The following is a 27,948-nucleotide window of genomic DNA, read 5'->3' as shown; positions in this document are numbered from 1 at the left end:
TGTGTGAGTGAGTGTGTGTGTTAGAATGTGAGTGTGTGTGAGTGTGAGAGTGAGTGTGTGTGAGTGAGTGTGTGTGAGTGTGAGTGTGTGTGAGTGTGTGTGAGTGAGTGTGAGTGTATGAGTGTGTGTGAGTGTGAGTGTGTGTGAGTGTGAGTGAGTGTGTGTGTGTGTGTGAGTGTGAGTGAGTGTGTGTGAGTGTGTGTGTGAGTGTGTGTGTGTGAGTGAGTGTGAGTGTATGAGTGTGTGTGAGTGTGAGAGTGTGAGTGAGTGTGTGTGAGTGTGTGAGTGTGTGAGTGTGAGTGTGTGTGTGAGTGTGTGAGTGTGTGTGAGTGAGTGTGTGTGTTAGAATGTGAGTGTGTGTGTGAGTGTGAGAGTGAGTGTGTGGTGTGTGAGTGAGTGTGTGTGTGATTGTGTGTGTGCGCGTGTACGTGTGTGTGTGCCTTGTGATGGAAGCATGTTCTGTCCTGGGTGGGTTCCCTCCTGCCACCCTAAGCTACTGGGATAGGCTCCTGCCACCTGTGACTCTGCACTGGGATATGCGGATTGGAAAGAAAATGTTTCCTTGTCTTTATTCATCTTTCTTAAAAGTATGTTTAGCTCACATTTTATTTCAATGTTTAATATTGGAAGTGTTTTGATCATCTAGTAGTTTGGCGATGATTTGGGACCAGGGATACGCTGTAGGAATTTAACTCCTATTTATATCTATTAGCCTATGGGAAAATTGGTTTTGCTATATGTTGTTTCGCTTAAATTCAGTTTCTAGGAACTTATCATAAACAGTAAGTTGGGACTAACAGTACAAGGATGCCGTATCTCACGGCTCAGTGCACAAGTGGCTCGTGTATTAGGAGACTTCGGAACATGGGTTGTTTAACTTCCACTGTATATAAACTTAGTAGAAAACGACATCACTTGCCTTTAGATTTATCACAGTATTTAATTAAATATTACCTCTTGGTTCTTTTAACTGTTGTACACCTAATTATTTCATTGCCCATAATATCAGGCAACTGAAGATTCTCTTAGAGAACCACTTCAGACCCAGCTGCTGGGGGCAGTGGAATGTTTTATTTCCTGACTCTAGCTGTTTCCACTAGCACATAATCAGATTCCCCCAACCCTAAGGCTCTTTGCAGTTTGGGTGCCAGGAACAGCTGTGGAGTCCAGAGGCTTCTGTGGGATTTTCCCACCAGGAAGGGGTTGGGGAAGGAGTCCAACTGGGGAATCAATTTGAAATAGATTCGGGAGGTAACACAGCTCTGAAAGAGTCTTCAATCACACACAAATGCTCCAAGGCGAAAAAGACAACAAATCCCTCACATGTTGAAATTTAAATTTAATAGAATGTTTAAAAGCTTGAAATAAAATAAAGATTGCATGTAAACCAGATTATTTGTGGGAACTGACATACTCAGCCACAAAATACATAATACTTCTATAGATATCCTAGGTAAGATTTTAAGTAATATTTACTTTACTATAGAGAAAAAATAAGTAGTAAAGTACTAAAGAGAAAATGGGCCTTTATTTACTGTGTCTTTTAAGCGCTTTCTTTAAATCAAGGGGATTTCCACCCTCAATGCTCGCTTATTTACACTTATATGGTGAAATGGTGCCATCTTGTGGCCAGTCCATCTCTTACACCTTCCTTTTTCCTCTGGGGATAGCTTTTTTTCTTTTCTTTTTTCTTTTCTAGTTTCATTTGATGATTATTTGGGGGCAGATAATATGTCTATTGGGGGGTCACTATTTTAATTAAATAACAAATTTTAAGCATATTAATTCAAAATAGAATTAAAATAAGTTTACTGTTATTGTCACACAATGGGACTTTAATCTATATCTTCAGGAGCTCTTAGAGAATTTTCTCTTTTTCTTATTATTAAAGTTACAAATTTGAGTCCAGATGATTTTTTAAAATGTTTGTAGCTGCTCTGAAAGTCACCACAACTTACCAAAATGCCCACATATTGTGTAATTTGGGAGCTATTTCTAATGCATACCCCATTTTAAACAATAGGGGGCATTGTGATGTCATGTTTTGGTTTCCTCTATAAGGCAAGTGTTTGCGTCATAGTAACAATCTTGGGTTTTCTTGATAAGAACAGTTCTCTCAATTCAAAAGCACATTTGTTGTATTTTGACAGCACTGACAATGAATATGAGCCTCATTACATACTCCTGAGGGATATAATTTCTTATATTTCATCAAGCAGCTATAAGGAAACAGGATAAAACAGCTTTTTAAGACCATAATTTCTGTCTCCATTCAAAATCATATAACAATTGTCAATACTTTCTTTCGAGTTGTATTGAATGTATTGAAATTATACACACATATATACACACACCAATGTTACATTATTACATTTCCTTTATCTTTTTATAAAAAAAAACATTAAATAATAGTCTAAAGTCAACTTTTAATTTACTTCCCCAATTTCAATTTCCTTCGTCAGGTAAAGATAAACATCATCACGAATTTGTTATATATACTGAATTTTTAATGATATATCTATTTTTTTGGCATATTTCTAGTCATTAGGAGCTATATTGAACAACTTTTTCATATCCTTTTTAAAAATAATTTCACTTTGATAGCTCTAAACGAGTCAGGGTGAGAGTATAGACACAGAAATAATGTAAGAAGCTCGGCTTAGAAGAAACAAGTCGGGGCCGACTGACAAAGGGGCTTCAGTGACAGTGGCTTCCTTGGTGGCCACGCTGTTGGTCTGCTTTCTGGCGGCACCAGGACGTGGAGAGATGAGCGCAGGACTCGGGTGGGGGAGCTGCGGTGCGCCCCCGGCTGCGCCCCCTGCTGGGCCCCTGCGGCAGCCCCGCGCCCTCGCCCCCTCCGCGGGGCGCTGCCCAGGGGCGGCCGCGAGCCGTGGGCCCGAGCCCTCAGCCCCGGGCGGGGCAGCGGCGTTGGCGCCGAGCTGCGGGGTTGGGAGCGTAGAGCACGCGCTGGGCTCCGTGAACTTAGAGGGTGCCGGCTGTGCTAATAGCCGCTCCGGCAGGACACGGCGCGACACTGCCGGGCACGGCGGGATGAGCCGCACGCTGTCAGTGACACTTCCCCGTCCTGGTCTCTACGAGGCGGGGCTGCCGGGGAGCCTTGGAAGGACCCACGGGCTTGCTCCCGGTTCCACCCCCGCCCTGGGGTGCCCGCTCCCGGCGCCGAGCCCACAGCTGCCCGCAGGGGGCGCGATTCAGGGTCACCCTCGCGGGGACAGTTCCCGGCCCGTTTCAGCCCAAGAGGGGGCTGCGCCGGTTTCATTGCGGCGCTGGGAAAGGACGGGTCCCCCGAGGGCGGCTCCCCCCAGGACGGCTCCCCCACAGGACAGGTCCCCCCAGGACGGGTCCCCCCCACAACGGCTCCCCCCCAGGACGGGTCCCCCGAGGGCGGCTCCCCCCAGGACGGGTCCCCCCAGGACGGCTCCCCCACAGGACGGGTCCCCCACAGGACAGGTCCCCCCAGGACGGGTCCCCCGAGGGCGGCTCCCCCCAGGACGGGTCCCCCCAGGACGGCTCCCCCACAGGACGGGTCCCCCACAGGACAGGTCCCCCCAGGACGGGTCCCCCACAGGACGGGTCCCCCACAGGACGGGTCCCCCACAGGACAGGTCCCCCCAGGACGGGTCCCCCCCACGACGGCTCCCCCCGAGGGCGGGTCCCCCACAGGACGGCTCCCCCCAGGACAGGTCCCCCTGGGGGGCTGTGGGAGGTGGGGGGATGGGGGGTGGAGGGATGGGGGTGGGGGGATGGGGGTGGGGGGGTGGGGGTGGGGGGGTGGGGGGATGGGGGTGGCTGTACGAGGCTTGGCCCGGCCCGGCCCGGCCGCGCCAAGATGAACACAGGCTTGGAACTCGGTTTCCTGACGGGTGGGGCGCTGAGTTCAAATCCTCCGAACCTGGCTGTCAGCATGTAAAAGGGACTCTTCTTAGTTTACCAGGTCACCTTCTACTTAGTCCTTATTGTAAATGTTAGTGTATAATCAGCGGGATTAGAAATTATGATTATATATATATACATATATATATTAGGTTCTAAACTGGAAATAGATTGGCAGCGGTAAATATACGTGCACATGTTCCAGCTTTATATCACCACCCACCAGGATCCCTTCTCCTCTCACAGGCTCGTGTCCGGGGCTCAGTCACCACCTGCGTCTGTTGCACACAGGCCCTGAGTCGAGTGAAAGCGGGTATCTTTTCAGTCGAGGCATTCTGACAGCCACCAACTTTTACAAAGTGTCAGGTTTTCATTATTGGTTAGTCATAATTTATTTCTTGATATTCTGTTTTAAGTAAATATCTATTTCTCAGTAATCTTAAAATATTTCAACTTTTAAAGGTTTATTAACCTCTGGATTTTTGAAATCTACTTTTCAAATTATGAAGGCGACATGAAAAGCATTTTTGATGACGGTGCTTTAGTTTTTACTTCTGTCGCCAGCTTATTCATGATACTGAAAGACTTTCTAAAATGCTTCATTCTCTCACCTCCTACCTTGATGGGCTCCCAAAGAGCTGATCTCTGGGAAGAACACAGAAAATGTTGAAAAACACTTTACTCACTAATGGGCAGTTGAAATAAGATAAGCTTTCTTATCCAGATAGACATTTCTCACAGGGCCCCAAAATGATACTGAAAAAATAAGCCCCCAATAACGTACTGGTTATATTCAACTCAAATACAAGTGATTGAACAAGTAGAAATAGTTCAGTGCTCTTGACACCAACAAAAACTACCTACTGGAAGAGAGAAGACCGGCCTTTCTAACTGTATAATAGTGGAAGGGTACCTGCCTAATTTCAGGGCCACGCTGACAGGGTCCCTGTCCTGCACCGCGGGCGGTAATTTACCCACAGCTTCCCATTCATTTGAATGGAAAAGAGTAGGCGGTGGCCCTTATGCATCCATATAATTGCTCACATTTTAAGCAACTATTGATAAAGATTTCTCATTTTAATATTGTGTAAAACTATGGCTTATTTTTTTATACTGGACTCTCCTACCCAACAGAATCTTTTAAGTACTATTCTAGAGCTTTTGTCTTCTTACTTGTTTCTCTGAAGTATTTATTATTTTTGTATTCCAAGGTACATGTGAAGGGTAAACACCAACAGCAACAACATTTGGTTGGGTAAGATGTGGATCTAATGAAAACATTGGATCAAATTTTGTGTTTTTACACAGAGAGGAGAGGAAAAGGACAGCTGGAGGCCTGAGAAGCCAACGTTGGATCACAAACTCCATTTTCCAGGAGCTGCTCTCGCGGTTCAGCAGGGACGCCACAGTGGGAGTGAACTGATAAAGTAAAAACCCAGCAGCCTTATTTTAAAAATTAAATAATTAAAGAAGACATGGACATTTTGGAATGTTTGGGTTTTATTCTTTGCTCTTTAGATAATGCTCATGTTTTCCTCAAAATGTAGTTTCCGTTTACCTCTTGTTTGCCTGCTGGCTGGTGTCTTACTTAGCAGGAGTGGAAGACAGTATGTGGAAGAAATTTAAAAAATCGCAGTTACAAAGAAGCCTGTCAAATACCAAAAGTTATCTGTTTATTTTTTCCTGTAATTTATGGCCAGTACAGATAATAGCCTCCCGATAATAAGAGGCCACCTCTAGCATCATGTGACAAGGATTATGTTGCACAATTTGCCAGAAGCTGAATTGTACCGTGAGGCATGTTGAAGATACGTAGAGTTGAGGGTGAGATGGATATACTGAACATTTACATTTTAATTATAATCATGGTAGAAAGGTGGTTTTCACTGTATATTACATCCAGTTAATGAGCTTGGTGAGCAGGGCTTGAAAAAATCATCAGTTTCACTCCAATTCATTATAAAATGTAGGGATCGTTAGTGCGGATTTCTACTCCACCTTACTCAAAGGGAGCTCAGCGCTTACTTCTACCATCAGTCTCCTGGTTTTTTCATCACGTAAATGGTCATCTCTCAATCTCAAACTACAGTGAGCCTGCAATTGGACTTTTATTACTTTCACTCCTAATCTAATTCAGACCTGATTGCTCTTTAGGAAATTATGAGTTTTCCTTCTTCCCTTCCTCTGTCCCTCTTTTTCCCCTCCTTCCCTCTCTTCCTTCCCTCCTTCCTCTCAGTATCTCTTTCTATAAGTTTTTACAATTGACACACAATTAATTGTACATATTTAATGTACACAGTTTGATGTTTTGACATATATACCCCATGAAGCTATCGGCAAAATCAAGACAGTGAACACGTCCATCCCCCCACGAAGTTTTCTTGGATTCCTTTGAATCCTTCCCTCACACCCTTCCCCATGAGCCATCCCCAAGGAACTACTGATCTATTAGGAAAGTTTTGTTATTTTGATAGCTTAGTGTTGTAGATTCTGATCTCCATAAAAAAATTTTGATTTTAATTTTAACATGTGTAATGTGCAGGTAGATTGGGTTTATACAGTAAACAGAGCAGCATGAATACTTTTCAACCACGCGCGTGTAAGCTAAACAAGGTCAAAATAAAGTGAGTTAAATGTGCTCCTTTTATAATTGTTGTGGTCATTTTACAACTACAAAAAAGAATGTTTTATATTGACTGCTTTAAAGTAACTACTCAGAAACACAGGTTTTGGCACATTATATTTTCCTGAGGTGAATGTAATCTTCAGAAAGCCAAATTCTGCAGCCTTCCGGTAAGACATCTATTTGCAGGTTAGGGCGTAACGGATAGAAAAGTTACAGTAAACACTGACCCTCTGGAACCGGGGTCTAGAGTTTGTTGTTATTAAATATTAAAGAATTCCAGTAGGTGGTGTGAACTACTGTTTATTTTTAAACATTTTTTCAAGGAGGAGTACCTCGTGATGTGCGTTACAGTCACTGTGCTAAACAGTGTGCACTTTCTGGTGAAGAGACAAAGGGTCGAGCAGCCTGCTTCTGTCCTAGACGTGGGTGTGGGGATACTGTTTGCATGGGTCTCAGTGTGTATTTGTTTGCAAAGAAATAGAATAGAAATCCATCCCTGGTTGCCTTCTGTTTCTCAATCTGAAAAACAAGAATAACAGTGACAGGGTTGTGTTATGGGTGAGGGGACGTGTGCAGAAGAAACGTGTTGCCTACTATGAGGGACTCAAAGAATGTTAGATATTATTAGATAAAAACCTATTTTAATGCTATTTGAATCAAAACGTGCACATCTTCCATCCCAAACCTACTTGCCCTTTAGAAAATGGTTATTGACTGCTTGAGCTCTGGAAGCTCTAGCTGGACCTGGTGGAGAAAATCTCCTGGACTGGCCGGCTGTTGAGTTACTGCTTGGAGACAGCCATGAGAAGGTCACTTCTGATTAAAGCTGACATCTAACACTTTTTAAAATGAGCTCCTTCCCAGCCCGCTCATGCACTCCGCTTTATTGTTTATAGAATTGCAAACCGTGTTACCTAAAATAGCACAGATGCTTCATTTACTTTCTGCTGACAATTAATGCAATTAAGAATAATTAAAAGTTCAGGAGCTGCTAATTCCCTCATAAAGTGTCCTCGAAGCTGATACAATTACAAGGATCTAAAAAGATGCTAATCCCACATGGTGTGGGGCCCACTGCCCTGTTCCTGCGCAGAGGCTGAGAGTGCCAGCACCAGCAAGTGCATGCACTCGTGTGTGACACGGCACTGCTCTGGCAGGGCTGGGGAGGGACAGCCCTGGGCCTTCGCTACAGTAACTGACAAAGCACTGGTTTAAGACGAAATCTTTGTGCATGAGCAGGTAATAATTTCTGTGGACTGACTTGTGGAGATCTGGGCTGCCCCCAAATCTCTCCCCAAGCACCTGTCATAAAATCTGGTTTTATAATAACAGTTTCATTTGTTAGGATCATAGACTTACAGATCAGAGTTTAATATTCTTTTATAAGATTTCTGAAGAGAAAGGTGGGAATTGACTTTTATTGAACACCTACTCTCTGAGTTATATTTACATTTATTATTATAATTTCTCAAAATGTTGACCTGATGCCCAAAAAGGGTTTAGTTACCATGAAAGCCACAAGCTGTTTGGTGAGCAAATGTCAGCAGAGGGTAAGAAATGCTGTATTTGTGTGTGTGTGTGTGTCCTTTAAAGAATTCAAAATCAAAATTAGAGTGGCTTCCTCATTTTGCTCTGTACATAGCTTCTCAGAGGTTCAGTTCGACCATTTTGAGGTCACAGGGGTAGCATAACTTTAGATATATTCTTGCTTATACTGAGCAGCCCGGGAGCCCGATGAGGTGAAGCTGTTTATCTAATCTGATGCTTCTGCAGAGGGTGCCACTCATTCTCTAAAGGTTCCCCTCATGCTTTGATCCACGAAGACGTTGTCATTTCCTGGATGTTTTAGGGAGTGAGTTCTGCATGGAAATGTACTGAGTATCTGAATGGTGAAGGAAGTCGTGTATTCTAGGCTAGCTATTTTAGTTCAAATATTATACATTTCCTTTTTTCTCTTGAGAATATTTTCCTGATGCTTCAGGCAGAATTGTAAGATGAACAGAGAAAACAAACAAACCCTCAAGATTCTCTAAACAAGGATTTCTCCTTGTAAGATTTAAAAATATTTCCAAATTTCTTCTCACTTATTTTATGAATTTAGACTTTCTAGGTAGTTCAGAACATTCTTTTAAATTTTCTTTCCCATTGGCTTGTGATTACAATATTTACTATTGTGTTGGCTTTGCCAGGAATATTTTAATAATTTAATACTGAGTGCTAATAGAATCTCTGGTCCAAAGGTCATCCTGAGAGTCAGACGGAAGGGCGCCTGGCCGTGGGCATTGAATCAGTGCTAGAAGAGGACCTCGGGTACAGTGTGGCTGGGATGTTTGGTGACAGGCCAAGTAGCGAATTCTCAGTATGATGACCAAATGTTCCATTTAGTCCCTTCTCACTAATGAAGAGTTAAACTTAAGTGTCACACATCTGTTTGGAAAAGTGCCTTTTAACTGAAGATTTTGCTTTGGAAGAAAAATATATTATTAAAGACAGTAAGTCACTAGGTTGCAAAAGCCATCACTGTAGACACAGATACCAGTGTGGTGATGACCGAGGGAAAGGGGTTTGGGGAAGACAGGAAAGGGGGAGGGAGAATAGATGGTGATGGAAGGAGACTTGATTGGGGTGGGGAACACACGATATAATATGCAGGTGATGTTTTATAGAACTGTACACCTGAAACCTATACAATTGTATTGAGCAATGTGACTCTAATAAAGTCAATAAAAAAATAAAAACAGCTTTATTATAAAAGTAATTTGAGCCCGGTACTGATATTTGTGCTAGTGCACCCGGAGCTCATTCCCGTTTGGAAATGAAGAAACAATCTCTCTTTGGGACACAGGCTTTTGGTCATGAACTCATGGACTCTGAATGTGTGTATGCCTTCCAAACCAGAGAAATTAAAGCTGTTTACACAGAGTTGAAGTGGAATTTTCTTTTATTAAAATGATAATGAGTGTTAATGACAGTAACTTTAAAAAGTTCATAATTAAGATATTTTTATTTTTAAAAAATATTTGTTTATTGATTTCAGAGAGAGGAAGGGAGAGGGAGAGAGAGAAACATCAATGATGAGAGTCATTGATCGGCTGCCCCCTGCCAGCCCCCTGCTGGGGATCGAGCCCACAACCCAGGCACGTGCCCTGACCGGGAATCGAACCCAAATCTCCTGGATCCTAGGTCGCTGAGCCATGCCTGCCAGGCTAAAGTGATTATTTTTAAAAATTCTAATAAGTAATAAAATCTCCAAATTATGTTTGCTTTAAGCTCTTGAACTCGGACACAATTTGCTATACTTCAATTTCCTTTCCTCACCTTCAGTCCTTTGTCTTCTTGTAGAAAACGTGTTAACCCTTTACTATGCAGATAATAGGCTAAATCAAAATACCTGCATTCTCATTTAATTCTCACAATATTCCTGTGAGGTACTTGAGGGCGTTTCTTCTCTTTCTACTGGATGGAGAATTTTAGGTTTAATATTTTGATTTACCTTCACAAATGAGGAACAAAAAATTCAAAATTCAAATGATCATATCTAAATTCATCACTTACCTATGACCTGTCTGACAGTGTGGGTGGCATCAGGTAAGTGGGTGTCGTGTGGCTGGTTGTGGGGTGCATGGCTCACCCGCATCCCCCAGACTTCCTGCAGGCAGACAGGACCAGCTGGCCGAGTTCTGCAGAGGGAGTCTGAGAGGGTGGTGATGTGACACCTTTAGGGGAAGGATTTTAGCAAGTGGATGTGCCTACTTCATGTTTTTTTATTATTTTTTAAATATATGTTTTTATTGGTTTTAGAGAGAGAGGAAGGGAGAAGGAGAGAGGGAGAGAAACACTGGGGAGCTGCCTCCTGCATGCACCCCAACCAAGGGCCGAGCAGCAGCCTGGACAGCGGCCCTGACTGGAGACGGAACTGGCCCCTCCTCAGTGCAGAGGCGACCTCAGCCAGGCCCGCGGCAGCCAGGGCTCTTAGTCCTTGCTCTTTCCCACGCTCCCCAGCAGGGTGAAGATTACAGCAAGGCTTGGAGATGCTGGACCCCCAGGCGAAGGAGCCTGCATTGCCAAGGGGAAAATCTGCCCCTGGACCGGACTCCCCAAGTGGGTGATTCGATTATAAAAGCTACGGATACGTTTCCTATTGTGCTGAGTTATTGTGCCATTTTACATTTATCTGTTAAAGCAGCAGCTAGTATTATATTAACGCATGTTTATTTTCATTGTTCCCTTCCTTTCTTTCCTCAGATTTCATGGCATATTCTGTTAGAGGCACTTAGCTCCCTTTCTGCGGATGTAACTTAAAAGATATGAGTTTCCATCTGCTGTTATAATAGATGCTGCTCTTACAATCTTCTTTCCACTAACCTTTCCATAATTTCTGGCACAAACTCACTAAACTGATTATGAAATAATGTTAATATATGGTGATCACTATCTAAAAGCAAAAGATGAAAAGCTTACTATTAATCATTTTGTTAAAGGTTGCTGATAGACTTTTCAGTGCATATCATTAAAAACACAAAAGAAAGATTCAGACCAAGACATAGACCGTAAAAATACTGTATGTGTATGTGGTTAGTGTACTACTTGGTCATTTACACAAAAATGAGGTGATTTTCAACAAGTCTTACTGTGAAAAAAACACACGGTAGGTATCAGTAGAGAAAACAGATTTTAGTCAAGTGACACTAGTTTATGACCATTACCGAGCCACTTACTTTCAATAAAAATTGGCTTCAAATACGTAGTGACAGCTGATGACATTTGTTGGCTGTTGTCTGTCCTCAAAACCGGCGTAGGTGCTCCATGTATCAATTCATTCAATATTTACTGCAGTACTGGAGATAATACTACTTCTGTGTCATTTACAAAAGAAAAACAGAAGAACAACATGTCAGAGTTCTTTGATGAAAGTCACTCAGCTCATGGGTAGAGAATCTGTGATTTGAACTGTCGGCCTGACTGCGGAGTAGACACCATGAACTGGTTTTCTAGTGCTTTTCAAACCAGACTGCGGGAGAGCCACCTGGAGAGAGCCCAGGGTCTCTGCGGGCTGGGCCTCCCCCAGGGTCTTCCACCAGCGCCAGGGCCGCTGCGGCTGCTGGCCCAGGAGCGAGCGTGAGGCGCGCTGGGGGGCATTGCGGGGCCTGCCTGCCTCGGAGTTCTGATCGTCTGTGATTCCTTTTATAAGAGTGGTCGTTCAAATTAGTGAAATCCTGTTATAAGAAAATACTTCAATATTAAGATTTCATACTTCATAAATATAGTTTAAGATCTATCAAAATAAAATTTTCTTATATTTTTCTTTAGATTCTTGAAACAATTTAAGTGAAAGGGTAATTGTCTTATTTGAGCCAAAAGGTACAGTAATTATGTGATTATTTGTTTTCTTAGCTCTCCGATACCATTATTCAAATCACACTGGCACTTTTATATTTTAGATTCATCTTTGGAAACACTTTAATTTCAGTTTATATGCTAATTTATGTGGTGGGTTTTTAATACTTGCCACCTTTTCCTAATTTTTTTGTTTTCTTCAGAAAACAAATCACTTTTTTCCTCAACAGCTCATTCTGTATAGCCATCTGACAAGAAGTTTGATTTATATATAGTCTTTGAATTTTATTTTGAATAGTATGCTTAATTTTCCTTGGACATTCATTATAAAATTAGAGATATAGTTTGGATAAGTTGAAAGAAGGTATAAAATAGAGATGGAAAGCAACACCACACAGCTATGAGAAAAATAGAAATATAAATTAAGAGAGTCTACAAAGCATGGAGGAAAAATATTCTAAAATACAAAATTTATAGTAAATTTAAAAATTCTTTTTCATATATATACATGTCATGCATATCTATATAATACGCACACATACACACAACAATTTAGGGCACAATATGCTCTCACATATTCAAGCTGTCATAAATTTTAAAAATCTTATATTGAGTATTTTTCATAAATCCCATTATAACTCTTAGTTTATTTTCAACTGGGAGAGTTTGATACATATAGCCTTAGATTATAAACAAAATAAGTAACTCTGAATAGAAATTGATGGCACAGGTACAATAAAACATGCTGGTTTCTCTGAAGTTAAGGGTTTCTGTCTTTAGGATCCAGAAAAATGTCTTCCTCAGGATTATTTGCCTTCTAAAGCATCTGGGGATTTGGAAGCATGCGTAGGGAGAGAGATTCTGAAATAAGAGGATGTGGGTTGGAATGGTCAAGAGAAAAGAATGAAAATGTAAAATAAGTGAAGGAAACGCGTCCTAATTAAAACCACTTTTCTATCTTTAGCAGCCCCCAAATGCACGTAGATGAAAGCAGGGCTGCTTGTTTTATTAGTTGCCTAACCAATCAATACCATCCTGGCAGCAACAACTGTATAAACACAAAGCCTGCAGCAAACGCTTTGTAGAGCCACCTGCACTCTGATCTAAACTGAACCGCAGTGACATTTCAAACATTCTCATGAGAAGTTTTGTACTTTCTCAGGATACAACATTCCACAGAGCCCATAAGATTATTGGAATATGTTCAGCAGCATTTTCCTATTCCAGTACGTGCAGGACAGATTTTCAAATCACAGTTGGAAAATAGTTCATCCCTGCTTCTTTGAACATATAAAGCTCAGATATAAGGCTGTTCCTATTTTGAAAGAACACGTAAGTAACTGCAATCTGTTCCTGATAATGACTGTGGCATGTGTTCCTGGCCCCGATTATTATTTCTTTATTTTTTTCCAAATTAGAATAATGACTAGCAAAGTTGTGTTTTGCTTTATGGTTAAACTTTATAGTTTATCTTTTTGTGAACCATGATATTAGAGTCTTGCAAAATACATCTTTGTATAAATCCAAACCAAAATGTGCTTATAAGAAATAGTCCAAATTTCTAAACAGTTTTTCCTTTGGATGAAACGGAGGCATGACTTGTTAGTTACTGCCCAAAAGCTTAGTCTAACTGGGGCTTTGAATTAAATTTTACTTATAGTTTTAAAAATAAAAAGAGCTAGCAATAACACACACTCTATCTTTGCTGAGTACCGTGATAGAGTTTATTCAGTGAGTTATTTGGTGTTTACCTCAGCGATGTGAAGTAGCTATGGTCATGGTTTCATGAGGACACTAAAAGTTATAAAACATAAGCAACTTTCCTCAAATCCCACAACCAGTAGGTGTCTGAGATAGAACTTGAACCCAATTCTAACTGAATTACAGCAAGAGTTTGAAGAATTTTTTCCACTCACTGTTACTCTTTTTTAATTTTCATTTTATTGATTTCAGAGAGAGGAAGGGAGAGGGAGAGATATGTAAAGACATCAATCATGAGTCATTAATCCGATGCCTCCTGCATGACCCCTACTGGGGATCCAGCCCACAGCCCAGGCATGGGCCCTGACGGGGAATTGGAATCGAACCGTGACCTCCTGGTTCTTGGCTTGAAGCTCAACCACAGAGCCACACCAGCGGGGCTCACTGTTATTCTTAATGGCTACACACTAACAGTTGAGTTGATGCCTATTTATTAAATGTGGCCCTTTTTGCATAAAATGAATTGTGTGGTAATTGTCTACCTATAGAAATAAAAACAATCCACAGCCATTAATTAAAATAAAATTCACATATATCCATAAACAAAATGATAAGGAGGGATTAATTGGTAAAGGAAGATGGATAAGAGAGCAGAAAAAGTTTTATTCTATTTAAGTCTCTTCACAAACATATACATTTATTATTAACATCATGAAAGGATGAAGTTTTGTGGGAGACACATAAAGCTAATAAAATTTTGGGGAGCGAGCTCTTTAAGAAAAAGGTGAAAATGTCTTATTTTTATAAAATTTTATGGAAATAAAAGACTTCATGAACACATTGTGAGGGTCCTCCCCAGGGTCTCAAAGGTGAGAGTTCCTAAAGCTTCAGCTTTATTATGTAAATAAGTTTGCCTCAGGTGATGTCCTTATTTTACAGATAAGGTAGTAGTTGATGGAAACAGTATTCAAATGTAGGTCTTCCCAATTCCCACATCAGTGTTTCCATCAACTCCATTATACTGTTCAGACTCTTCATTAACTAAACCAGGAGTTATATGAGAAGCTTAGGCATGGCAATGGCCCTATTTTACTTATTTCTATGTTCATCTCAGCACAGCTCAAACAGCCAAAGTGAAATATGTGTGTTAAACCCAATAACTTTCTAAAAGCATGTGCCATAAAATAGAAAAAAATTTATGTAAGAATTAGTGAGAAGCAGAAAAAAAGGGCTTAGGGAGTGGGAAGCATGGGGTAAGAAACAGGGATTCAATGACATGCCCCAGGCAGCACAGGGTCTATGAAGTCACAGAAACCAAGGAACACTTTGTTTTATCTTTAACAACTTTTTGGTAATGTGGATCCAGGAAGAATGGTTAGAAAATTTCTCTACTCATCTTTCTTTGGGAAGCTAGTGATGATCAGAAAAAAACAGACCATGTCCCGTTACCAGTCTACCTTAACAAGACTGACTAGGAATCAGCTCACAGTTATATGTGTGTATGGTCAGTGATATGTCCACTTTACACAGGGGATTTCAGGAAATTCCCTTACACATCAACAGAGCATAATTTTCACTTCTCCCATTCAGTCCCAAGTTCTCTTTACCTGTGTGCTGATGACTGAGATTTTTTTAAACAGTGGCAAATTTTTTCATTCCAATAACTGAGAGAAGGGCTCAACCTCTAAATGCCAGAATGCCAGATCATGAAATATTTGAGCTGAAACTCATTTACCTTAACCAGAAGTAGGTGGTTCTTTCTGGATTTAATCAGCCCAGGAGAACTTTGCAAGGAAAAGTACCAAAGTTGGGTGACCCTGAACCTTGCAGCAAGACAAGGGCTCAGAAAAATGAATGTGATATAAACAAATTACATCTTTCGTGATTCACAGCTGTGCCTGAAGTTTTGCAAGTTAATTTACACACGTGTGTATACAAACAAGCTGTACAGACAAAGAGATTTTGGCAAGTGTGACAAAAGATGTGAGCTGTTAGAGTGAAATGCTTTTGAGTCCCGTGAATATAAATAGGTCCTTGAGGTTCCTTACCGAGCCCCCCCTCTCCCCTTTTCAAAGCAGTCAACCATGTTTAGAGGAAAACTTATCCCCAAAGATATATTTGAAAAACCAAAGAAAAAGAGAAGGTTATGAATAAAACAGTCCAGAAAGAAAAAAGAGAACCTACAAGGGAATAACAATTAAAGTGATGAATGATTTATCAATGGCAACTCTGAAAGTAGAAGACAGAGTGTATCTTCAAAGAGCTGAGAGAATCATTGTCAACCTAGATTTTCAGCAAAAATATCTTTCAAGAGTAAGAACAAAATCAAGATATTTACCAAAAAAGAAAACCTGTGGAGTTTACTACCAATAGATTTTCATTTTTAAAAATCCTAAAATATATTTATGGGAAGAAAAAATAAAAGATTGAGCTTAGAGGTAAAAGGTAATACTAAGAATAACTAACATTGACTTATAAAAATAATAATGATTTTTATATACAGTTTATATTTGTAATATATAAATTATACCCCAATTCCAACAAAATTTTCTGTTCCATTGGGACATCCTGATATGTTTTCACTGCCCTCTTGTCTTTGCTTCCACAGGTTATACATTATAAATATGACTATGTATATAACCCCCCTCTCTCAGCTTCACTGACTTTTTGTCCCCTCATGGGAGTGCCAGGATATATGTCCAACTCACCACCAGCTTAATATGTTTCTCTGCAGCTGAATTTTAGGAGAAAAACAAACCAACATCTGGATTAATTTTGCATTTAATTTAATGACCAGCAAACTTAAGTGAGACTTCAATACTGCCCGGCCATCATATGTTATCTCTGTATTTTATTCTCTCTGCCTCTGTCCACTGTCCAAGCTGGCTAGTGCTTACGTGTCTTTCTCTCTTCACATTTTATTACTTCCTCACTAGCTTCATTTTCTGTTGTTGACATTTCCTCTTCTTTCACTTGGAAAATCTAAGGATTTTAAAGAAAGTTTTGTACACGTCTCTGTCACCCACGACTGCCTTCTCACTTATTACCATGGATGGACTGATTACCATCCATGGTCCTATCCGAAACCACCCTCTCCTCTTGTGTGCCGGATCCCATTCTCTCACTTACATGATCAATTTCTCTCTTCCTAACTCTGTTTGTCCAGGGTTGCCTAGAAATACACTGTTTCTCTCACCAAACACAAAAGAAAATAAAACAACAAAAACAAATGTGGGCTTTATTTTCTGTACCAGGTACCACCTCATTTCTTTGTTTCTATTCACAGCTAGTTTCTCTAAAGAGTTTCTATATTTCTATGTTCAGTTTTTGTGCAGATTTCTTAAAATTTAAAAACAGAAAAATGCACATCTTGTAAGTGTATAGCTTGATTTTTCTCACAAGTTGAACATGCCCATGAAAATAACACCCAGGACATAAGGTGACCAGCACCCCAGAGGTCTACCCTTCCAGAAACAACTCCCCCAAACTGTCAAGTTTCCTGACTTCCAACAACACAGATTAGTTAATGTTTGTTTTTGTTTTTATAAATGGAGCTATAAAGCATGTACTCCTTCACGTCTGCCTTCCCTTGCTTAACATTACATTTGTGATATGTATGTATTTTAATCTATCTTTCCTCCTTTAAATTCACTCCAATTTGGCCTCTGTCCCCAGCCCCCCACCAGTACTGTTCCCTAGTGAAATATCATCGAATTTTACACACTTGGTTTCTCTCTTTTACACATGTTCTTCATTTCACTGCTTGAACACTTTAGTCTTGTGGATTCCTACTTTCCCCATTTATCAGCCTTTCTTTGTCTCTTTTGCTGGTTCCTTCTCTTCTCCTCAATTTTCTCTTAATGTTTAAGTGTCCCAGAGATCAATTTTTGGTTTTCTCTGTTTTTCACCTTCCATCATTCACTTCCTTGTGGATTTCATGGTTCTAAAGAGCATCGGAATGGTCATGACCCCTAAATTTATATCACAGGCCCAGGTTTCTTCCCTGAAATCCAGATATGCAGTGAAGCTCTCAACAGCTCTACCTGATGCCTGATACAGATAGCCGGCACCCAATAGCGACAAAAGTGTGCTCCGAATTTCATTCTTCCAACCACTCCCACCAAAGCCTTTCCATTTCATTTGTTCACATTTTCATTCTTCCAGGTGCTCAAAGTCAAATACTTGGAATTATCCTTGAATATTCCCTTTTTCTCACAACACATTTAACCCATCAGCAAGTCTGTTCACTCTTTCTGGAACACGTATAGAGGAACACAGGATATTGCCTCTCAACTTCCCCCTTCCATGCAGTACCAGCCTCTCGCAGGGCTTGGCTCACTGCAGTACTCGCCTTTCTCATCTTCTTCCTTCCACCCTTCATTCATCCCCCACATATCCTCAAAGGAGAAGTCATAGCCAAGTTTATTTTAAGTAACATTTTATTAAATTATAACATATACTTCTGCACTTTTAAAAAGTAAGCACATCCACGTGACATCTCCGGGAAAAAGAAGTAGATTTCTGTGAGATTTCTGCATGTTATTTCAAGTAGCAGGAGTTCCTCCTTATGCAGAATAGAATGCATTATGTGAGTATAGCAGACTTAGGGGTCAATTCTACTACCAGTAGACATGACTATACTTTTTGGGTTTTGATTGTTGTAAGTACTACTGTTATGAACATCTGTGTTCTTTTTTGTACACATACATATTCATTTCTCATGGGCATATAACTACAGAAAAAATTGCTAAATTGCTAGGTCATAGAGCCACCTATGTTGGTGTGGAAAAATCTTATAACCATATTCTCCTTTCTAGTAAAACTAACACACAATTTTAAAAAATGATTTTAATAGTCTTAACTAAAATAAGCTTAGTCAGTCAAGTGCCCAAAGCATGTTATTTTCTGCCCTTTCCTAAACCTTCCTATGTGTTTTAAATAGCCTTTAGAATATGATCACATGACTGTATTTCAGATCGATAAATTTTGAGGTTTTCAAAATCCAAAATTACTTCTGTATGCAAATAACAACCCTATGTAGTGGAGAATGGTTTTTCTTTTGTGTAGCTCCCTTTTCTAAAAGTGGGCAACCACAAAAAAAGACATAAGTTTAGTCCATCTGGAAAAGCACCCTAGCTCCCTAATTCCACTCCTGAAGGAAAAGAAGAAACAAGTTTACATTATCCCAGAATGTTAAATAAACGACTTTATTTGGATTATCTCTAATAAATTTCTTTATTTTTTTTTTAAATGTGTTTTAAAAAAATATATGTATATCTTTATTGATTTCAGAGAGAGGAAAGGAGAGGAAGAGAGAGAGAGAAACATCAATGATGAGAGTCATTGATCGGCTGCCTCCTGCACGCCTCCCACTGGGGATCGAGCCCACGACCCGGGCATGTGCCCTGACCGGGAATGGGAGTCGAACCATGACCTCCTGATTCATGGGTCAGTGCTCAACCACTGAGCCAAGCTGACCAGGTATATATCTGATAAATTTCTTATCTCCATTTCATTTAGTTCTTTTTCTGGAGGATTCTTTTGCTCTTTAATTTGGGGCTTGTTTTTTTGTCTCCCCGTTTTGGCTGCCTGTTTGGGTTTGTTTCTGTATATTAGGTAGATCTACTAGGACTCCCAGTCTTTTGGATGGTCTCTGGTGCAGGCCAATGTCAGATGCTGTTTGTGACTGGCCCTGAGTACCCTGTTTGGAGCTTTCAGCAATCCACAGCTTGTGGCTCCCTCTGCTGCGACTGGGTGCATTTGGAAAGGATCAAGATGTGCACCAATGCCTGCTTTTCCTGGCCCCAGGTCCAGAAGCAGATCAGGCAAAGACTCAAAGCATCCAGAGATCCACTTTTGCCTGCAGGCTGATTGTTATTCTCAGTCTCTTAATGAGCCTCAGGTTGTAGATCAAGGCATAAACAACACAATGTGGGTCAAGAGGTCTTCCAACAGGGTAGGGTAATTGCTCCTTCCCCAGGTAAAAGCTGCCTGGATGGCAAAGGTATGCCTGACAGAGATGTCCCCTGCCATATGGTTGAATGACTCAGTCCAGGACTCTGAGCTCTATTCTCAGAGCCCCCAACCCTGGATACCTCTCACACAGCTCCAGTCCACTCTTCCCTCCCTCTGCTGAATCCCAAGGTGAGTGGCTGCACATGAAATTCTGTGCATTCCCTTTAAGAGAGTGCCTATGTTTCCAACCATCTCTCCCTGGCAGACAGAGACTCCATTGCTTTTCACAGCCAGATGATATGTGAATATCTTTCTCAGTTCTGATGTTCTGGGCTGGGGAGTCCAGCTTGGGGTTTAGGCCCCAGAATTCTCAGTGGGAACCCTCCATAGCTGAGATATTCCTCCAGAACTTCAGCTGCTGCCTGTGGAATTTTGGTCAATGGCTTTATTTGGTATATTCAAGAAACTTTTCCTTCCGTAGGAGATGTTGGGGTTGTAGGAGAAACTAACTGGTTTTCACGTAATTCTGTCCAGTTTCATGTGGACATCTGATAAGACAGGCTCTGACCTGGATTTTTGCAGATGGTGGAAAACTACTGCTTCCACCTCCAGCCCCAGATCCAGGGCTGCCACCACCAACACTAGGGCCCCCCGGAGAAACAGTCTTGTTACTCAGTAAACTATTGAAGAAATTCACCAAGACCCTTTCACTTGTAGCTCCAGCTTTCATGTTTGGATCAATTTTTTTTTTGACCCATCAGGGATGGGTGACATGCTGGCAATGCTGAATGCCACTGATCTGTTTGGTGTCTGAGGGGATCCTCTTGGGACTCTTGGTGAGGCATCCACAGGCTCTCCAGCGGCAGCTGGTGGTTGCTTTGCTAAATGTGTCTGTAGCTGCATAAAAAACACTTGGTCATCTTCTGCTACAATGTTCTTCTCATGCACACTTTCAAGCAGGTTATAATGTCTTCAAAACTATCTTTTGCTTTTAATATTTGAAAATTTTCATGTAATATTCCTTTTTTTTTTTTTTAATTGTTATCCTACTTTGAGGGAATAAATGCTGCATCTTTTCCCACCACAACAGTAGGGATCTTGTATGGAAATCCATGTAGTTTCTTAACTGTGTAATTATGTACTAAATCTATATTTTTCCTTTTTTTTACTGAAGTATAAATAAGTGCTGCACCATACTGTAGACAAAACTCTGGGATATGTGACTGAATAAAATAAAAATGGTCATCTTTATAGTCACGTCCTTTCTCCAATAGAGTAAAGGCAAGCTACCAGTCCTGGAATGCCCAAGTAATACATGAGTGCATACAAAGACTATTACAGCTTTACATTGATAACCTCTGCATTTTTCTTTTACTCATGTAGGCAGTGTGCTTTCTTTTCTTATCAGTTAAAAAAATGAATCTTGACCAATATGTAGAAATTGTACTTTGATAACTTACAGGATCATGGATTTAGACGACTAGCGTACTGAATGCTATCTGATAGTTTTCTCAGCATATTCTATGTGTGGTGGTATATATATATTCAGCTTTAGTACATAACACCAAAGCATTTTAAAAGTGAGTTTACCAATTTATATTTCTACCAGAGTGTGTGAAAGTTCAAAGATTGTTTTACACTCTCTTGCCAGTACTGGGTATTATCAAACTTTTTCACTTTAGCCCCTGAGAGTTTCCATGTTTATTTTTCTATTTATATGTTTCTTAGCCATATAATATCTACTCTTTGAAGGGCCTGTTCAAATCTTTTGCCCACTGTTTTATTATGTTGTCAGTCTTTGACTGATTAATAGGATCATTATAGATTCTAGAAAAAAGCTTTTGTCATATATAAGTGTTAAAAGTATCTTACCTGGAGATTAAAGATGGTGGCAGACTGTGTGGAAGCTACATTGAAACTCTCCTGGGACCAAACTGGAATTACAACTAAAATATAGTAAAACCATCCTGAATAATCAACTGCAAATGATGATGAGCTGGGGAGCACCCTCATAACCAAGAAGGAAAAGTGGAGACCACATAGAGACTTGTAGGAAGTGTGGAGGCGAGAGAGGGCTGGCTCGGCCCCCACAGGCAGCAGCTGAATGTCAGTAGGGATACACCAGCTTTGGGGGGATTCCACTGAGAACTTTGGGGCATAAACTAGTCTGGGCTCCCCATCCCAAAGCACCAGAACTGAGAAAGGTGCCCACATAACATCTGGCTGTGAAAAGCAGCTGGGTTTCTGTCTGTCAGGGACAGACAGTTGGTAATGCAGACACCCTCTTAAAAGGCCATTGCACTAAGTTTCATGTGCAGCCAATCACCTTAGGCTCCAGCAGAGGAGGGCAGAGTGGACTGGAACTGTGAGGAAAATCTAGGGTTGTGGACTCTGAAGATAGAATGACTCCTGTGCCGAGTCATTCCCCCAAACTGCAGATGACATCACTCTCAGGCAGATATTTACCTTCCAAGCAGCTTTTGCTTGATGGGGAAGCAATTGCCCCCCCCCCCCACTAGAAAACCTCTCCCTACCCCATGGAGTTTCTACAGCCTGAAGCTCATTAAGAGAATTAGATAAAACAGCTTGCAGGCAGCAGGAGACCTCAGAGTCCTTTGAGTCTTTGCCTAATCTGATTCTGGACCCAGGCCTTGAAAAAGCAGACTTTGGTGCGCATCTTGTTCCTGTCCAAATGCACCCAGCCCCAAGAGAGGGGACCTCAAGCTGTGAGTTGTTGATAGCTCCAAACAGGGTACTCAAGGCCAGTCACAAACAGCATCTGACATTGGACTGCACCAGAGACCCTCCAAAAAGACAGAGTCCTAGCAGGCCAATGTAATACATAGAAAGAAACCCAAATAGGCAGCCAAAATGGAGACCAAAAAACCAAGCCCGAAATGAAAGAACAAGATAAGTCTCCAGAAAATGAATTAAATGAAATGGAGATAAGCAATCTATCAGATACAGAGTTCAGAATTCTGATTTTAAGGGTGATCAACAGCATGAAAAAAATATGGAAACCATGAAAAGTGACCAGTAAGAAATGAAGAATGACATAGTAGAAATAAAGAATACATTGGAAGGAACAAACAACAGATTAGAGGAAGCTGAGGATCGAAACAGTGAATTAGAAGACAGGGTAGGAAGAAATCACTCAATCAGAGATCCAAAAAGAAAAAAAGTTAAAAAACAGGAGGACAGTCTAATGGAGCTATAGGACTACATGAAATGTAACAATATTCACATCATAGGAGAACCAGAAGAGATAGAAAGTAATCAAGGTTTAGAGAACCTGTTTGAAGAAATAATGGCAGAAAACTTCACTAACCTGGTCAAGAACAAAGTCACACATGTTCAGGAGGCACAGAGAGTCCCAAGCAAGAAGACTCCAAAGAGGCCCATGCCCAGACACATCATAATTTAAATGCCAAAATTTCAAGACAAAGAGAGAATATTAAAGGCAGCAAGAGAAAAGCAACCTGCTACCTACAGAGGAGCTCCCATAAAGCTGTCAGCTGACATCATCAGAAACTCTACAGGTCAAAAGGGAATGGTATGAAGTATTCAAGGTAATGCAAAACAAAAATCTGAAACCAAGACTACTCTATCCAGCAAGGCTATCATTCAAAATAGATGGTGAAATAAAGAGCTTCCAAGGCAAAAAAAAAAGGCTAAAGGAGTTTATCAACACCAAACCAGCATTGCAGGAAATGTCAAAGGAACTGCTGTAATAATAAGAAAAAATAGAGAGAGAAACATAGGCATAAAGAATTAAAATGGCAATAAATAAGGACCTATCAATAATAATCTTAACTTTAAGGGAGAAATCAACAGCAATACAGTCACAGCCGTGGACTTTAACACTCCACTGACTTCACTGGATAGATCTTCCAAACAAAAAGTCAAAACAGAAACAGTGACTCTAAATGGCACACTACATCAGATGAATTTAATTGATATTTACAGAACATTTCACCCCAAAGCTGCAGAATATACATTCCTCTTAAGTGCACATGGGTCATTCTTAAACATAGACCACATGTTAGGACACAAAACAAGTCTCTACAAGTTCAGGAAGATTGAAATCACATCAAGCAACTCAGATCACAATGGCATGAAATCAACTAGAGTAAAAACATTCAAAAACTTTCAAACACATGGAGACTAAATAGAATGTTATTAAACAATGAATGGGTTACCAATAAGATCAAGAAAGAAATCAAAAACTTCCTGGAAATAAATGAAAATGAACACACAACAACCCCAAATCTGTGGGACACACTAAAAGCCATGCTGAGAGGGAAGTTCATAGCACTGTAGGCCTACCTCAAAAAGCAAGAAAAATTTTTAATAAACTAACCCTACAACTTAAAGAATTTGAAAGCTCCCCTGTGAAGCTGTCAGGACGAAGGATTTTGTTTGCTGGGAGTTTTTTTTTATTACTGCTTTGATTTCATCAGTTATTATTGGCCTGTTCAGGTTTTCTGATTCTTCCTGAATCAGTTTTACATGATCTCATTCATATGTGGAATCTAATAAACAAAACAGACTGAGGAACAAAATAGGTCAAGAGACATAGAAGCATGGAACTGACGAATCTCAGTAGGAAGTCGGGGGTGGGGGAGTGGGTGGGGGACATTAACCAAAGAACTGGTATGCTTATATGTGTAACCTGGGGACACAGACAATAGTGTGGTGAAGGCTTGGGTGTGGTGTGGATCAATGGGAATAAAAAAGGGGAATATCTGTAATATTTTCAACAATAAATATAAATTTAAAAAAGTATTTTACCTTAATCTGAAGCTTGCCTCTTTACACTCTTAATAGTAGTTTTGATAACAAGTTTTAATTTTAAGGAAGTCTAGTTAATATATTTTTTTCCTAATAAATTTCAGTTTATTAATCTTATGTTTGCTCTGTTTAAAAAAATATTTCCCTATCCAGTGGTCATAAAGATTTTCTCCAAGAGGATTTTTATTTTTCAAACTGCTTGGATTCTACTTTTATGTATGATTTTTAAAAAATATTTTTAAATTTTATTTTTGTTTAAAATATTACAGATGTCAATTTTTTCTCCCCAATGACCCATTCCACCCTGTCCCCTCCCCCTCCCCAGTCCCTCTCCCCACCATTGTCCATGTCCTTGGGTTGTGCATATATGCATATAAATTCTTTGGTTACCCTCTCCCCCTCCACCCACCCGCCTCCTCCATCCCTCTGACATTCGTCAGTCTCATCTATGCTTCCATGTCATTGAATCTATTCTGTTCATCAGTTTATTAAGTGCTTTAGATTCCATGTATAAGCGAGATCATGTGATGTTTGTCTTTCGCTGCCTGGCTTATTTCACTTAATATAATATTCTCCAGGTCCATCCATACTGTCCCAAAGGGTACGAGATTCTTCTTCTCTACAGCTGCATAATATTCCATGGTGTGAATGTCCCACAGCTTTTTATCCACTCATCTACTGATGGGCACTTGGGCTGTTTCCAGATCTTAGCTAATGTAAACTGTGCTGCTATGAACATAGGTGCTCCTATATTGGGTGCATAAATATGCATAAGGGTTATTTCCTCCTGTTGGATTGATCCCTTTAGTATTATGTAGTGACCATCTTTGTCTCTTGTTATGGTCTTTATTTCGAAGTCTGTTTCATCAGGAATAAGAATTGCTATTCCAGCTTTTTTTTCCTTTCCATTTTCATGGAATATTTTACTCCATCCCTTCACTTTTAGCCTGTGTGAGTCTTTTGCTCTCAAGTGGGTCTCTTGTAGACAGCATATATTTGGGTCCTGTTTTCTTATCCATTCAGCTACTCTATGTCTCTTGATTGGACCATTTATTCCATTTACATTTAAGGTTACTACTGATATCAACTTATTTAATGCCATTTTCCTCCTTTATGCTGATGTACCTTTCTCTCACTATTCCTTCTTTTTCTTAAAGCAGTCCTTTTAGCATTTCTTACAATGCTGGCTTGGTGGTACTGAACTTCTTTAGCCTTTTTTTTTTTTTTGTCTGGGAAGCTCTTTATTTCACCTTCAATTTTAAATGATAGCCTTGCTGGATAAAGCAATCTTGGTTGCATGTTCTTGCTTTTCATTACTTGTAGAACTTCATGCCACTCCCTTCTGGCCTGAAGAGTTTCTGTTGAGAAATCAGCTGTCAGCCTTATGGGGTTTCTCTTGTAGGTCACTGCTTGTCTCTCTCTTGCAGCCCTTAATATTTTCTCTTTGTCCTTGACATTTCCCATTTTAATTATGATGTATCTTGGAGTGGGTCTCTTTGAGTCCCTCTTGTTTGGAACCCTCTGTGCTTCCTGAACTTGTGTGGCTTTCTCCTTTGCCAGCCTAGGGAAGTTTTCTATAATTATTTCTTTCACCAAGTTCTCTATCCCTTGCTCTCTTTCCTCCCCATCTGGCACTCCTATAATGCAAATGTTGTTTCGCTTCATGTTGTCCCAAAGCTCCCTTAGACTGTCCTCATGCTTTTTAAGTGTTTTTTCTTTTTGCTGCTCTGATTGTGTGATTTTCTCTACCTTGTCTTCTAAGTCACTTATTCTATCCTCTGCTTCATTGAGCCTGCTTTTAATTCCTTCCAGTGCATTCTTGATAGCAGATACAGCATTCTTTATCTCTGTCTGAGTTTTGTTTATGGTATGTATCTCTTTTTTCATGTTTTCACTAAGGTCCTCGATCTTATCACCTAGTGTCTTCTTAAGTTCCTTGAACACTTCATAATCAATACTCTGAACTCTGTTTCTGATAACTTGCTTAACTCCATCTCATCAAAGTCTTTTTCTGGTGATTATTCCTTTACTTTAATTTGGGGGTTGTTTCTTTGTCTCCCCATTTTGGTAGGTTTTAGTGTTTGTATCTATATATTAGATATATTTGCTGTCCCAGTCTTGTGGAATTGGATTTTGCCTTGTGGGTCCAGTGGAGCTCAGAGGTGTGTTTTCCTTATACTTCTGAGCTCTTTGCTCTAGGCATGTCCCCTTGTGGGTGTTCCTTTTGTGGTTTCTTTATGTTCTCCTGTTGTGGTTTGGTCTAAATTTTCATTGATCAGTCCTTGGGAGGACCCTTCTCTCAGGTTGGCTAACTGTGTCTCAGCCCCAACCTTGTTGTGTAAGCTGTTGTATGGGTGCTAGCAAGGCAGGACAATACACAGCTAAACTTCCAGGAAACAAAGGGTATCTTACAAAATATCTTGACAGTCACAATGAAAACAACCCATGAAAATTGAACTGGGAGATTGAAGGGAGAACACACACACAAAAAAATTCTTAAAAAAAAAAAAAGAGAAAAAAAGTAATGCTTAGAGAGAGAGATGTATATTGTTAATACTGGTGAAAATTTAGAAAATAATAATAAATTAAAATGTAAAAAATAGAGAAGCTACTGGGAGATAACAGAAGCAGAGAAAAGATTCTGAAAGAAGGACCAGCAAAAAATTAAGGGAGAGAATAGGAATAGGATAATAGTTGAAAATGAGAAAACAAAAATACGATAAAGAGAATAAGAGAAGATAACAATCGGACAGGAAGACAGGAAGACAGAAGGGAGGATAACAAAAGAATGAGAGAAAAGTAGAAAAAGAAAAAAGAAAAGGAAAAAAAGTTATGCCAATGGATTGAGAGGAAAGAGAGAGATAGCCAAGCAGGGAGGGAGTCCGGTAAGGGATTTGGTGGAAACTGTAGAGGAAAGCAGTAAACTTGGTTATAATGATGAAGTCCCAGTCATTAAGCAACAATATCAGGAAAGTCTTGATAGTAGAAGAAAGAATAAAACAAAACAAAGCAAATAACCAAAACAAAACTACAAACAAGTTAAGCAAGACAAAATTCTTTTATAAAAAAGATTTAAAAATTTAGTTAAAAAATGTTTTTAAAAAAAAATAAAAATAAAAATATGAAATTTAAAAAAGAAAAAATAAATTTTCTCCCCTTTCTTTTCTACCTAAGGAAAAAAAAGAATAAACAAACAAACACACAAACAAAAAACAAACAAAACAACAAAACCAAAACAAAACAAAACAAAAAAACAGAAGAGAAAAAGACAGTCAATCAGGTGGGTTTCTTCTGGGCCCCTTGTGTTGTCTGTGGCTCACTGTTTTGTGAGCTGATTTCCATTCTCCTGGGAGGTGCTTGTGTATCACCCAATGTGAGGAGCCATCTAGGTTTGGCTCTGGTGTCCTAAGGTAGATGGTTGATCCGAGGCTCTCCGTGGACCACCTCCTCTTGTCAGCTATTTTGCAACCTTGTAGTTGCCTGGTCTTGCTCCAGAGTCTTCTGTAGAGTCTTTAGGGTGCAGGGTGGCTAGTGTAGCCCAGGGTGTCACTCCCCTTAGAGGTGTCGCTGTCAGGCGCTCACTCTGCGGGAGTTAGTCTCTGCTGCACCGCCAGCTCCTCAGTCCCTACCCTGTCCTCTGATTC

General features: G+C 40.3%; 1 pseudogene across 1 annotated transcript; it reads right to left on the bottom strand.

The window, feature by feature from the left end:
• Positions 1-19,971: 19,971 nt before the first annotated feature.
• On the bottom strand, positions 19,972-22,865 carry LOC308557518 (cytoplasmic dynein 1 light intermediate chain 1 pseudogene; annotated as a pseudogene). The gene is made up of 2 exons: positions 22,842-22,865; positions 19,972-20,799 (listed from the first exon to the last, which is right to left on the bottom strand). The product of its transcript is annotated as a cytoplasmic dynein 1 light intermediate chain 1 pseudogene (transcript).
• Between the last annotated feature and the right edge of the window lie 5,083 nt (positions 22,866-27,948).

This window comes from Miniopterus schreibersii, assembly GCF_964146895.1.
Source record: "Miniopterus schreibersii genome assembly, chromosome: 5".
Taxonomy (NCBI): Eukaryota; Metazoa; Chordata; class Mammalia; order Chiroptera; family Miniopteridae; genus Miniopterus; species Miniopterus schreibersii.
Note: the sequence above shows the minus strand (reverse complement) of the source record. Positions and strands in the feature narration are given on the sequence as shown.